The 13197-nt window shown below is 50.4% G+C and overlaps 1 non-coding gene across 1 annotated transcript; it reads left to right on the top strand.

Moving 5' to 3' along the window:
* The first annotated feature begins 9710 nt into the window (after positions 1 to 9710).
* On the top strand, positions 9711 to 9817 carry LOC140402574 (U6 spliceosomal RNA). Its single transcript, XR_011938174.1, has one exon. It is a non-coding gene; the product is annotated as a U6 spliceosomal RNA (small nuclear RNA).
* The last annotated feature ends 3380 nt before the right edge of the window (positions 9818 to 13197 follow it).

Below are 13197 nucleotides of genomic sequence, written 5' to 3' on the forward strand. Positions count from 1 at the left end.
ATTATTCCTATCTAGATGATTATAAATCTTGTCCCTTATAATCCCCTCCAAGACTTTACCCACTACAGACGTGAGGCTCACCGGCCTATAGTTGCCGGGGTTGTCTCTGCTCCCCTTTTTGAACAAAGGGACCACATTTGCTGTCCTCCAGTCCTCTGGCACTATTCCTGTAGCCAATGATGACATAAAAATCAAAGCCAAAGGTCCAGCAATCTCTTCCCTGGCCTCCCATAGAATCCTAGGATAAATCCCATCAGGTCCCAGGGACTTATCTATTTTCAGCCTGTCCAGAATTGCCAACACCTCTTCCCTACGTACCTCAATGCCATCTATTCTATTAGCCTGGGGCTCAGCATTCTCCTCCACAACATTATCTTTTTCCTGAGTGAATACTGACGAAAAATATTCATTTAATATCTCGCCTATCTCTTCAGACTCCACACACAATTTCCCATCCCTGTCCTTGACTGGTCCTACTCTTTCCCTAGTCATTCGCTTATTCCTGACATACCTATAGAAAGCTTTTGGGTTTTCCTTGATCCTTCCTGCCAAATACTTCTCATGTCCCCTCCTTGCTCGTCTTAGCTCTCTCTTTAGATCCTTCCTCGCTACCTTGTAACTATCCATCGCCCCAACCGAAACTTCACACTTCATCTTCACATAGGCCTTCTTCTTCCTCTTAACAAGAGATTCCACTTCCTTGGTAAACCACGGTTCCCTCGCTCGACGCCTTCCTCCCTGTCTGACCGGTACATACTTATCAAGAACACGCAGTAGCTGATCCTTGAACAAGCCCCACTTATCCAGTGTGCCCAACACTTGCAGCCTACTTCTCCACCTTATCCCCCCCAAGTCACGTCTAATGGCATCATAATTGCCCTTCCCCCAGCTATAACTCTTGCCCTGCGGTGTATACTTATCCCTTTCCATCATTAACGTAAACGTCACCGAATTGTGGTCACTGTCCCCAAAGTGCTCTCCTACCTCCAAATCCAACACCTGGCCTGGTTCATTACCCAAAACCAAATCCAACGTGGCCTCGCCTCTTGTTGGCCTGTCAACATATTGTTTCAGGAAACCCTCCTGCACACACTGTACAAAAAACGACCCATCTATTGTACTCGAACTATATCTTTTCCAGTCAATATTTGGAAAGTTAAAGTCTCCCATAATAACTACCCTGTTACTTTCGCTCATATCCAGAATCATCTTCGCCATCCTTTCCTCTACATCCCTAGAACTATTAGGAGGCCTATAAAAAACTCCCAACAGGGTGACCTCTCCTTTCCTGTTTCTAACTTCAGCCAATACTACCTCGGAAGAAGAGTCCCCATCTAGCATCCTCTCCGCCACCGTAATACTGCTCTTGACTAGCAGCGCCACACCGCCCCCTCTTTTGCCTCCTTCTCTGAGCTTACTAAAACACCTAAACCCCGGAACCTGCAACATCCATTCCTGTCCCTGCTCTATCCATGTCTCCGAAATGGCCACAACATCGAAGTCCCAGGTACCAACCCACGCTGCCAGTTCCCCTACCTTGTTTCGTATACTCCTGGCATTGAAGTAGACACACTTCAAACCACCTACCTGAACGCTGGCCCCCTCCTGCGACGTCAAATCTGTGCTCCTGACCTCTATACTCTCATTCTCCCTTACCCTAAAACTACAATCCAGGTTCCCATGCCCCTGCTGCATTAGTTTAAACCCCCCCAAAGAGCACTAACAAATCTCCCCCCCCAGGATATTTGTGCCCCTCAGGTTCAGATGTAGACCATCCTGTCTGTAGAGGTCCCACCTTCCCCAGAAAGAGCCCCAGTTATCCAAAAATCTGAAACCCTCCCGCCTGCACCATCCCTGTAGCCACGTGTTTAAATGCTCTCTCTCCCTATTCCTCATCTCACTATCACGTGGCACGGGCAACAACCCAGAGATAACAACTCTGTTTGTTCTAGTTCTGAGCTTCCATCCTAGCTCCCTGAAAGCCTGCCTGACATCCTTGTCCCCTTTCCTACCTATGTCGTTGGTGCCAATGTGGACCACGACTTGGGGCTGCTCCCCCTCCCCCCTAAGGACCCGGAAAACACGATCCGAGACATCACGTACCCTTGCACCTGGGAGGCAACATACCAAACGTGAGTCTCTCACGCTCCCACAAAATCTCCTATCTGTGCCCCTGACTATAGAGTCCCCAATTACTAATGCTCTGCTCCTCTCCCCCCTTCCCTTCTGAGCAACAGGGACAGACTCCGTGCCAGAGGCCCGTACCCCATGGCTTACCCCTGGTAAGTCGTCCCCCCCACAAGTATCCAAAGCGGTATACTTGTTTCTCAGGGGAACGACCGCAGGGGATCCCTGCACTGACTGTTTTTTCCCAGTCCCTCTTACAGTTACCCACCTATCTCCAATCTTTGGTGTAACTAATTCCCTGAAGCTGCTATCTATGACCCCTTCTGCCTCCCGAATGATCCGAAGTTCTTCCAACTCCAGCTCCAGTTCCCTAACTCGGTCTTGGAGGAGCTGGAGATGGCAGCACTTCCTGCAGGTAAAATCAGCAGGGACACTAACTGCATCCCTCACCTCAAACATCCTGCAGGAGGAACATTGCACTCCCTTCCCTGCCATTCCTCTAACTTTCTACCAAGATCTGGCTAACAACTAAATTAAATTTTTATAAAAAATAATAATATAATAAAAATATGGTACTTACCTCAGACCAATGGGTTTTATTATTAGGTTAGAGGAGGAGGGCGGGTGGGAGACACTACACGTGTAGTGTCTCGGGTTTCCTCTCCACCAGAATTTATTGGTGAGGGTCTTCCCAGACGTCCGCGGGTCGACTTCCTGATCCCGCCTAAAAAAACTAATTTAAAAAAAAAAAGAAAAATTCTCAGCTCCTGCTGAAATTGACTAACCAGCCAGCTCCACTCCCGCCGAAATCGACTGGCCTGCCCCTGCAAAGAGAAGTGCTTTTAAAGGTTGACTTACCTTCCAGCAACCTCCTTCCGCAATGCTCCCGCTGAAATTGACTAACCAGCTGCTCTCACGCCGCCGAAATCGACTGGCCTGCCCCTGCAAAGAGAAGTGCTTTTAAAGGTTGACTTACCTCCCAGCAACCTCCTTCCGCAATGCTCCCGCTGAAATTGACTAACCAGCTGCTCTCACGCCGCCGAAATCGACTGGCCTGCCCCTGCAAAGAGAAGTGCTTTTAAAGGTTGACTTACCTCCCAGCAACCTCCTTCCGCAATGCTCCCGCTGAAACTGACTCACCAGCTGCTCTCACGCCGCCGAAATCGACTGGCCTGCCCCTGCAAAGAGAAGTGCTTTTAAAGGTTGACTTACCTCCCAGCAACCTCCTTCCGCAATGCTCCCGCTGAAATTGACTAACCAGCCAGCTCCACTCCCGCCGAAATCGACTGTTTGCACATTCTCCCCCTGTCTGTGTGGGTTCTGCCCCCACAACCCAAAGATGTGCAGGGTAGGTGGATTGGCCACTCTAAATTGCCCCTTCATTGGAAAAAATTAATTGGGTACTCTAAATTTATTTAAAAAAAAGAAATGCTACAACATGAGTCCATGTCCTCTGTCAGTCTCCAGTGACTGTCAGCAGCTCCAGAGGACATGGCGATAGGCTGGGTTACTCTTCCTCTTGCCCCCCCCCCCCCCCCTCTCCACCCTGATGTGTTGGGTGTTCTGGATCACAAACAGGTCACCAACACCTGAAGTGGTGCAACTCTATTTTATTATAAGGTTAACTATTAACATACTTGAACTGTGGGTAAATGCAATACCAGCTTTAACTGTTGACCCTTGCCTAGTCCTAACCAGGTGATGCACTCAGCACATGGTGAATGTCTGTGTTGCAGGCTGTGAGCTCTGTGCTCCGAGCTGGCTGCTACTAGAATGAGCGGGGACTCTCCCGGCCCCTGTATTTATAGTGCGTGTGCTCTCACTGGTGATTGGCTGCGGTGTTGTGTATGCTGATTGGTCCCACTGCATGTCTGTGGTAGTATGCATTAGGGGTCATGTGGGACTGTGAAGCCGTGATGTCATTGGCTGACAGATCCCGGGTCCTGGTTGGACGTTGACCTCTAGCTCCGCCCTGAAGGCGGAGTATAAGTACCAGGAGTCCTCCCCCGCAGGCAGTCTACTACTGAACTGCAGGGGAACAGTCACGCTTAATAAAGCCTCATCGACTTCACTCTATTCGTCTCTCGGAGTCTTTGTGCGTCCCCATCAGTGTGTGTGTGTGTGTGTCTGCACCATAATATACTGGTGTACATTATGACACACCCCACCACACCATGGTCGAATTGCCAGCAAAAACTTGCTCTTCTGGTTCCGGCACATGGCTGTTTGAGTGAGAGTTCGTGTTCGTACGTGAGAAAATAAATATTTTATAGAGAATGTGGATATGGGGTACCTTTGCATGTTGTTTAAGATTCTGAGCAGGGGGGCAGCACGGTGGCGCAGTGGTTAGCACTGCTGCCTCACGGCGCCGAGGGCCCAGGTTCGATCCCGGCTCTGGGTCACTGTCCGTGTGGAGTTTGCACATTCTCCCCGTGTTTGTGTGGGTTTCGCCCCCACAACCCAAAGATGTGCAGGGTAGGTGGATTGGCCGCGCTAAATTGCCCCTTAATTGGAACAACTGAACTGGGTACTCTAAATTTTTTTTAAGACAGTGCAGAAGGAGGCCCTTTCGAGCCTGCACTGATTCTCTGAAAGAGCATTCCACCTCATCCCACACCCCTGCCTTATCCCTGTAACCTTGCACATTCTTTCAGCTATTTGACAGACTGCTTAACCAACGTGAAATCAACGCAAGCCTGAAGATAATGCAGCTTCTTTTCATATGTAGCTGTATGAGTGTGGGGAATGCGAGGCATTCCTAGCTGACTCAGAAGGTTCGGGTACGAGCTCCACTACCACACAATCCCAGCAAATGGTGATCGGAGCTCCAGCCTGGAATTATGGATTGATATCCATCGGATGCATGTGGGCGCTCGCCCCTCCACACCCCATCCCAATCATATATTAATACCATGATAGCCAGTTGCTAAAAGATGACACTGAAACTAAAGCCAACCTTCACTCAGTCAGATTTATTCACAGTGTTAGATGTTACAAGTATATGCCTCCTAACCCATCCACCACCACAGTGTCAGTAAGAGTCCCTTTATATTCTCAGAACAAGTGAACTAATGATCAACCCCTTAATGGGGCATGCTAACGAAAACCAAAGGAAATTGAAATTTAAGAGTCTCTTTGCTCGTGCCCAACAACCCAATCACTGCCCCCCACCTGCACAGATTGTAGGTGCCCGTCAAACCTATTTTTTTTAATTTAGTGTACCCAATTAATTTTTTCCATTTAATTAGGCAGCACAGTGGCGCAGTGGTAGCACAGCAGTCTCACGGCGCCGAGGTCCCAGGTTCGATCCCAGCTCTGGGTCACTGTCCATGTGGAGATTGCACATTCTCCCCGTGTCTGTGTGGGTCTCACCCCCACAACCCAAAGATGTGCAAGCTAAGTGGATTGGCCATGCTAAATTGCCCCTTATTTGGAAAAAATGAATTGGGTACTCTAAATTTAAAAAGAAATAAATTCCCATTTAAGGGGCAATTTAGCGTGGCCAATCCACCTACCCTGCACATCTTTGGGTTGTGGGGGCGAAACCCACGCAAACACGGGGAGAATGTGCAAACTCCACACGGACAGTGACCCAGAGCCGGGATTGAACCCAGGACCTCGGTGCCGAGAGGCAGCAGGGCTAACCCACTGCGCCACCGTGCTGCCCCCGCCCGTCAAACCTGACAGCTGTAAGAACGAAAGACTTGCATTTACAGAACACTTTCCGCGACCATGGAATGCCTCACAGCCAATGAGATACATTTGAAGTGCGTCCGCTGTTGTCGGGTAGAAACTGAAGCAGCCAACTTGCGCATAGCAAGATCCAGACACAACAATGTAAACATGCCCAGGCAGATAATCTGTTTTGTTTTTGTGTGGCATCGATCGAGGGATAAATGTTAACCAGGAAAACTGGCCTGCTGTTCGAGATAGGGCCCGGGGATATTTCTCGTCCATCCGTGAAGGCAGATAGGGCCTCTTTTTATATCTATCCAAAGAAAACAGCACCCCCATCAGGGTAGCCATCCAGCACTGGGTACGACACTTGAGGATTCGTTACTCACGCCCTAGAATAGGTCTTGAACCTTCAGCCTTCTGGCTCCGAGGCAGGTTTGCTGACCAACTGAGTCATAGAGGTACACATCGCTGCTGGCTGGTCTTGAGAGATTAGCCATGGAAGAGGCATTGATGCTTTGGCCTGGTCAACCGTTAACTGTGAATCAGCCTTTGAATCCTTCCTCAGATCAGATTATTCTCCAAGGGAAGATTATGTATTTACAAAAATATATATATATATTTTTTTTATATTTAGAGTACCCAATTCTTTTTTTTTCCAATTAAGGGGCAATTTAGCGTGGCCAATCCACCTACCCTGCACATCTTTGGGTTGTGGGGGCGAAACCCACGCAAACACAGGGAGAATGTGCAAACTCCACACGGACAGTGACCCAGAGCCGGGATCGAACCCGGGTTGTCGACGCCGTGAGGCAGCAGTGCTAACCCACTGCGCCGCCGTGCTGCCCGACAGTTAGCGTTTCTGATCAAGTTAGCCGTTCAATCTGATGAAAGGTCATCACTAACTCACACGTTAAGCCGACTTCTCTGGAAACGACTTTGCTTGCTGAAAGGTGCTGTGAGATGCGAATTGTCCATGGGAAGGGTTGAAGCAGACTTGCTGAAAGCGAGGATCAGCCCTGGGTAGGCCCGAGACATCGCAACAACCCAGAAAACATTTGCTCAACTAATCCTTTCACACTTGAATAGACCCCACCCTCCATTTGTCCCTTTCGCTCTTTACGTTCCGCAACAAAGGACTTTGTGTAAACTCTGCCTCGAATGATCAGCCATCAGAGCAGAGACATACTGAGGCATACCATGTGCCAATCAGTCTGCGCTCCCTTAATCTCTTACCCTGAATAGAATCAGAGGCAATTAATTCGACTCTCAAAACAGTTCTTACTTTTCAAAGGTCAGGTTAGTGGACCACTATTAACGAGAGATTAAAGGGTTTAGAACTCTTACAATGCCCTAATCTCCTCTCACTGTCTGCCACAATGACCCTGAAAACAGTTTTGACAGGGTGTCACAGTTGACCGTTATATCAGGCCAACACTTTAATTACACTCAGCCATTTGGAACGGGGGTTACGGGGGGGGGGGGGGGGGGGGGGTGTGGGGGGGTTACGCTGAGATTCAGAGCTCAGTTGTCCCACAGGGTATGAGAGATCCGCAGCGCCATCCGTTCCAGATACAGTCCCGTTGGTTTACTCGTGAAGAAACTTGCCCCGATTTGAGCCGTGAGGCGAATGCCAGAGCTACAAACCTGGAATGGGCAGCACGGTAAGCACAAGTGGATAGCACTGTGGCTTCACAGCACCAGGGTCCCAGGTTCGATTCCCCGCTGGGTCACTATCTGTGTGGAGTCTGCACGTTCTCCCCCGTGTCTGCGTGGGTTTCCTCCGGTTTCTTCCCACAGTCCAAAGACCTGCAGGTTAGGTGGATTGGTCATGTTATAATTGCCCTTAGTGGCCAAAAAGGTTAGGAGGAGTTATTGGGTTACGGGGATAGGGTGGACATGAGCGCTTAAGTGGGTCGGTGCAGACTCGATGGGCCGAATGGCCTCCTTCTACACTGTATGTTCTATGAATGGAAACAGAAAATTCCAGAGATGAAATTAACAGCAAGGAAGAGAGGAAAGCGGAATTAACCTGGATGAGGTTGAACAAGAATGGTTCGCATTTGTATAGCGCTGATGCGACCATCAATTCACTCAAAGACACGTGGAGAAGTAAACCGTGGTATTAATCAGCTTAGAACTGAGCCTGCCTGCGACCGGTACAACACTGAAGGTGGCCCCGCAGGTCAGCAGCTCTTATACTTCCTGTAAAGGGGGGGTGGAGCCATGGGCGGAGCCCGTACATGCCCCAACATATCCCCTGTGGGTGAAGCCACACAATGGCCCAGAGGTGGAGCCCACAGGGTTAATGACATAACACAGTGCGCTGGTGAATTATCAGTAATTATACATTCACCACCGGCACCTTCCAACACCTCAGGATATCCCCAAGTACATCGCAGACGGTGACGCGCTTTTGTAGGATAGTCAGTACTAGTATAAGGCAGGATTTTCTGGTCCCACTGACACCCCTCGACCTCCTCCCCCCGCCCCGCCCTCCTGACCCCCGTGGTGGGTCCCCCTGGTGGCGTGGCCAGTGGGCAACACAAATGACCCTTGACTTCAGCGGAACTGGAAGGTCATGCCGACAGCCAATGGCAAGCTGTCTCTGCCTTCGGAAAACTGGGCGGGCGGGCCCGGAAATCTGTCCATAGTCTACATAGCAGGCGCCCAACGTGATGATGGCGAGATCATTTTCCTCAATGGTGATTGAAGAACAAATATCGTACAGAACACCAGGGATAGCTACCTCATACCTCTTTGGAATAGTGGCAGAGATCGTTAACATCTCCCTCAGCGGGAAGACCCAATGAGCTGCAACTGGTGCAATGGCCAAGACCCAGAGGAATATTTTTGAAAAATCGTTTGTGTGATGTAGGGATAGGCCAGCATTTACTGCCCATCTCTAATTGCCCGTGAGAAAGGCGTGTTGAGTCGCCTTCTTGAATCGCTGCAGTTCCCGAGCTGTAGGTGCACCCACGGTGCTGTTAGGGAGGGTGGCGTTCCCAGGTATCTGCTGCCCTTGCCCTCCGAGGTCCTTAACTCAGTGGGTAAAGCACGAGACTCTTAATCTCAGGGTTGTGGGTTCAGGCCCCATGTCGGGCGCCATTGTTTGGGCAGCACAGCGGCAAAATGGTTAGCACTGCTGCTTCACAGGGCCAGGACCAATTCTGGCCTTGGGTGCCTGTGTGGAGTTTGCACGCTCTCCCCCCCTGTCTGCGTGGGTTTCCTCCGGGTGCTCCGGTTTCATCCCAAAGATGTGCATTGAGATAACGCCCTGACTGCGGTCAAAGATCCCGAGGAGCTTCAGAGAAGCGGTTACCAGACCAAACCTGGCACCCCGCCAGATAAGGAGGGGTGACTCAACGCCTGGTATGTTCCACAAGGAGCATCATAAAGATGTGGAGAGATTCGGAGAGATCTCGGAGGGTTGTGTGGCTGGAGGCGGTTACAGAGGTCAGGGAACACGGAGGGGTACGAGAATTTTAATATCGAGCCGTTGCTCGTCCTTGAGACAACTAGATCAGTGGGCACAGGACCATCGCTGAATGCGAGTTGGGACACAGACACAGTTTGGGCGTGTTTGCAGAGATTGGAAGATGGGAGGGTTCCTGGCCAAGAGTAGTTGCGTACGTAAGTGGATCGAATTAGAAAGACGTGGCAGTCAGTGTGAGTGTTAGATTCCCATTTTAATGTGACTCTTTCATCTGGGAAACAAACATGGAATTTGAATCCTAATTATCTGGCCTGAGGGAGCAGCTTGTGACTTATTCAAACTTGACAAAACAAAGAGCAACTTTGTTCCATTGATTATCAAGATCTAACTTTCGAGTTTACGGGCACCCAGATATCTTGTGTCAGCTTGTGTTAACCCAAAGTCTGAAGCAGGTCATGAGTGGGTAAATAAGGTGCTCGCTTCGGTAGCACATATACTAAAATTGGAACGATACAGAGAAGATTAGCATGGCCCCTGCGCAAGGATGACACGCAAATTCGTGAAGCGTTCCAGAAAAAAAATAAAAAAATAAAAATGAGTGGGTAAATAAATGCAAACGAAGGGCAGCATGGTAGCACAAGTGGATATCACTGTGGCTTCACAGCGCCAGGGTCCCAGGTTCTATTCCCTGCTGGGTCACTGTCTGTGCGGAGTCTGCATGTTCTCCCCGTGTCTGCGTGGGTTTCCTCCGGGTGCTCCGGTTTCCTCCCACAGTCCAAAGACGTGCAGGTTAGGTGGATTGGCCGTGATAAAATTGCCCTTAGTGACCAAAAAAGGTTAGGAGGGGTTATTGGGTTACGGGGATAGGGTGGAAGTGAGGGCTTAAATGGGTCGGTGCAGACTCGATGGGCCGAATGGCCTCCTTCTGCACTGTATGTTCTAGGAGACGCCAGTCCGCTGTCCCCTTTGAGGGGGGGAGGGGGGAGAGCTGACTAGTGGCGATTTAACCCAACAATTGCCACCCCTCACGGTAAGGTTGAGAAGGCGGGGCCTCCACGAATAACCTCAGCCGGCGCGGGGATTGAACGCACATTGCTGGTCTCGCTCCGCGTCACAAAACAAACGCCCAACCAAGTGAGCTAAACCAGCCCAAGCAAGGGTCAGTGGCCCCATTGAGCCCATTCCGTGTACCATGGGCTGTTTAACATCAAATTAAGAGTCGAATGATGACCATGAAACTATTGCTGATTACTTTTCTAAAAGTCCATCTGGTTCACTAATGTCCCCTTTAGGGAAGGAAATCTGCCGCCCTTACCCGGTCTGGCCTACACGTGACTCCAGACCCACAGCAATGTGGTTGGCTCTTCATGTCATAGAATCATAGAATGCCTAGAGTGCAGAAGGAAGCCTTTTGGCCCATCGAGGGTGAGGAAACCCACGCAGACACGGGGAGAACGTGCAGACCCCGCACAGACAGTGACCCAAGCCGGGAATCGAACCCGGGGCCCTGGCGCTGTGAGGCAGCAGTGCTAACCACTGCGCCACCGTGCCGCCCCTGTCCTCAGATATGTCCTAATTCAAGGGCTATTAGGGATGGACAATAAATGCAGACTCAGCCCAGCGACACCCACATTCCCTGACTGAAGAAACGATAAGTAATATTGTACAGAGAAAGAAGGATTTCTGCTGGTTTCAAAAAAAAAAGCGAAATAAAGATAAAATACCGCAGGATGCAGAAAACCTGAACTGAAAGTAGGAAATGCCACCCAGGGGGGTTGGCAGCCTCTGTGGGTAGAGGAACAGAGTTTAGTAATTCACCCTGATGGCCTTTCATGAAAGCTGGAAGATGTTAAAAATAAAGTTGTCATGTGGCTCTTTCACCGTTGTCCAAAACAAAGTGGCCCGCTTGTTCACGCCCCACCCACCACCTTCGACATTCACTCCCCTCGCCACCAACACACAGTAGCAGCAGTGAGCACCATCGGCAAGATGCACAGCAGCAACTCACCAAGGCTCCTTCAACATAAGCTTCCAAGCCCGCATCCTCCCTGTGATGTAGGTAGAAATTGACATATGTTGTATTTCATATTTGTGGCAGTTATGTTATTTAAAAAACCCTGATTTAAAATACATACAGGCAGTTTGTCTGCTAAAGCTGTAACTAAGAAGTCATAAAAGGTGAGGCCATAATTGATGCCAACCACTTACTTGGTCACAGGTAAAGGGCTAATGGGGACTTCCGATTGCGGCTATGCGGAGCTAAGTCGCACATTCGGCAGCTCCCGCTAAAAACTGACTTTTGGGCTCTTTTTAGGGCCCGTAACGGCGCTTGTTCGACGTCCCGGTGTGGGAAGGGGACAGCAACATTCCCCCGATAGTGTACGGATTGGAACAGGAGTGCGGCGATTAAAAAAGTGGCATTGAAGCTAAGAAAGGTGGAGGGAGGAGGACCAAGATGGCGGCGGGCGGAGACCAGGCAGCGTGGAGGCAGTGGGCACAAGAGCAGCAGGAGCTTCTCCAGCGCTGTTTTAACAAACTGAAAGCAGAGCTGTTGGATCCAATGAAGGCTTCAATCGATAAGCTGCTGGAGACCCAGACGGCCCAAGTGGCGGCGATCCGGGATGTCCGGCAGAAAGTCTCAGAGAACGAGGACGAGATCCTGGGCCTGGCGGTGAAGGTGGAGGTGCACGAGGCGCTCCACAAGAAATGGCAGGCGAGGTTCGAGGAGATGGAGAATCGGTCGAGGCGGAAGAACCTGCGGATCCTGGGTCTCCCGGAGGGGCTGGAGGGATCGGACGTGGGGGCCTACGTGGTCACCATGCTGAATTTGCTGGTGGGAGCGGGGGCCTTTCAGGGGCCCTTGGAGCTGGAGGGGGCCCACCGAGTGCTGGCGAGGAGGCCCAGGCCCAGCGAGCCACCACGGGCTGTACTGATGCGGTTCCACCGGTTTGTTGATCGAGAGTGTGTGTTAAGGTGGGCCAAGAAGGAGCGGAGCAGCAGGTGGGAGAACGCGGAGGTCCGATAAAGGGCTAATGGAATTGTGTTATGATTGCCGGAGATTCCCTGGAGCGTTGATAATTTCTGGGGGAGCGGTGTTTAGCCTTAGCAGGTCATGGAACTTAGTGGGATACAGGTGATGTGATTAATGGGAGGAGCCAGGTCTGTCTGTAGTTTTGCAGTTTGAAATAGGATTTGAGTCTGGCAAGACAGAAGTGTACTGGTTCTGCTCCTGAAAGGGTCTCTCTCTCTCCAAACGTCTCTACACAGCTAAGTACACTTTATTTGTAAGTGGCATTTGAACTGTATTGGGTTGTTTAACTGGTGTTTAAATTAAAGTTTGTGTTAACATAATAGATACCTACTGCCCAGAGTCATAATTCCTGGGGTGAAGTTTCCTTTCCTCACAGGTTTACAAACAAAAATAAAGTTTGTTGTTCTTGTCCAGTATCCTAACAAGTGTTGGGGTTTGGTCTGGTACCCTAACATCCTCCATCTAGAGGGACAAGGGCAGCAGACGCAAGGCGAACACCACCACCTGCCGGTTCCCCTCCAAGCTTGGCGGCGCTGTGGTTAGCACTGCTGCCTCACGGTGCCGAAGACACGGGTTCGATCCTGGCCCCGGGTCGCTCTCCGTGTGGAGTTCGCACATTCTCTCCCGTGTCTGCGTGGGTCTCACCCCCCCACAACCTAAAAATAGGTGCAGGGTAAGTGAATTGGCCAGGCTAAATTGCCCCTTAATTGGAAAAAAAAAGAATTGGGTACTCGAAATTTAAAAAAAAGTACCCCCTCCAGCCGCACACCATCCCAACTTGGAAATATATCGGCCGTTCCGTCACTGTCACTGGGTGAAAATCCTGGAACTCCCGCCCTAACAGCACTGTGGGTGTACCTACACCACAGGGACTGCAGCGGCTCAAGAAGGCGGCTCACCTTCACCTTCTCAAGGGCATTTAGGGATG

This window comes from Scyliorhinus torazame, chromosome 25 (assembly GCF_047496885.1).
Source record: "Scyliorhinus torazame isolate Kashiwa2021f chromosome 25, sScyTor2.1, whole genome shotgun sequence".
NCBI lineage: Eukaryota > Metazoa > Chordata > Chondrichthyes > Carcharhiniformes > Scyliorhinidae > Scyliorhinus > Scyliorhinus torazame.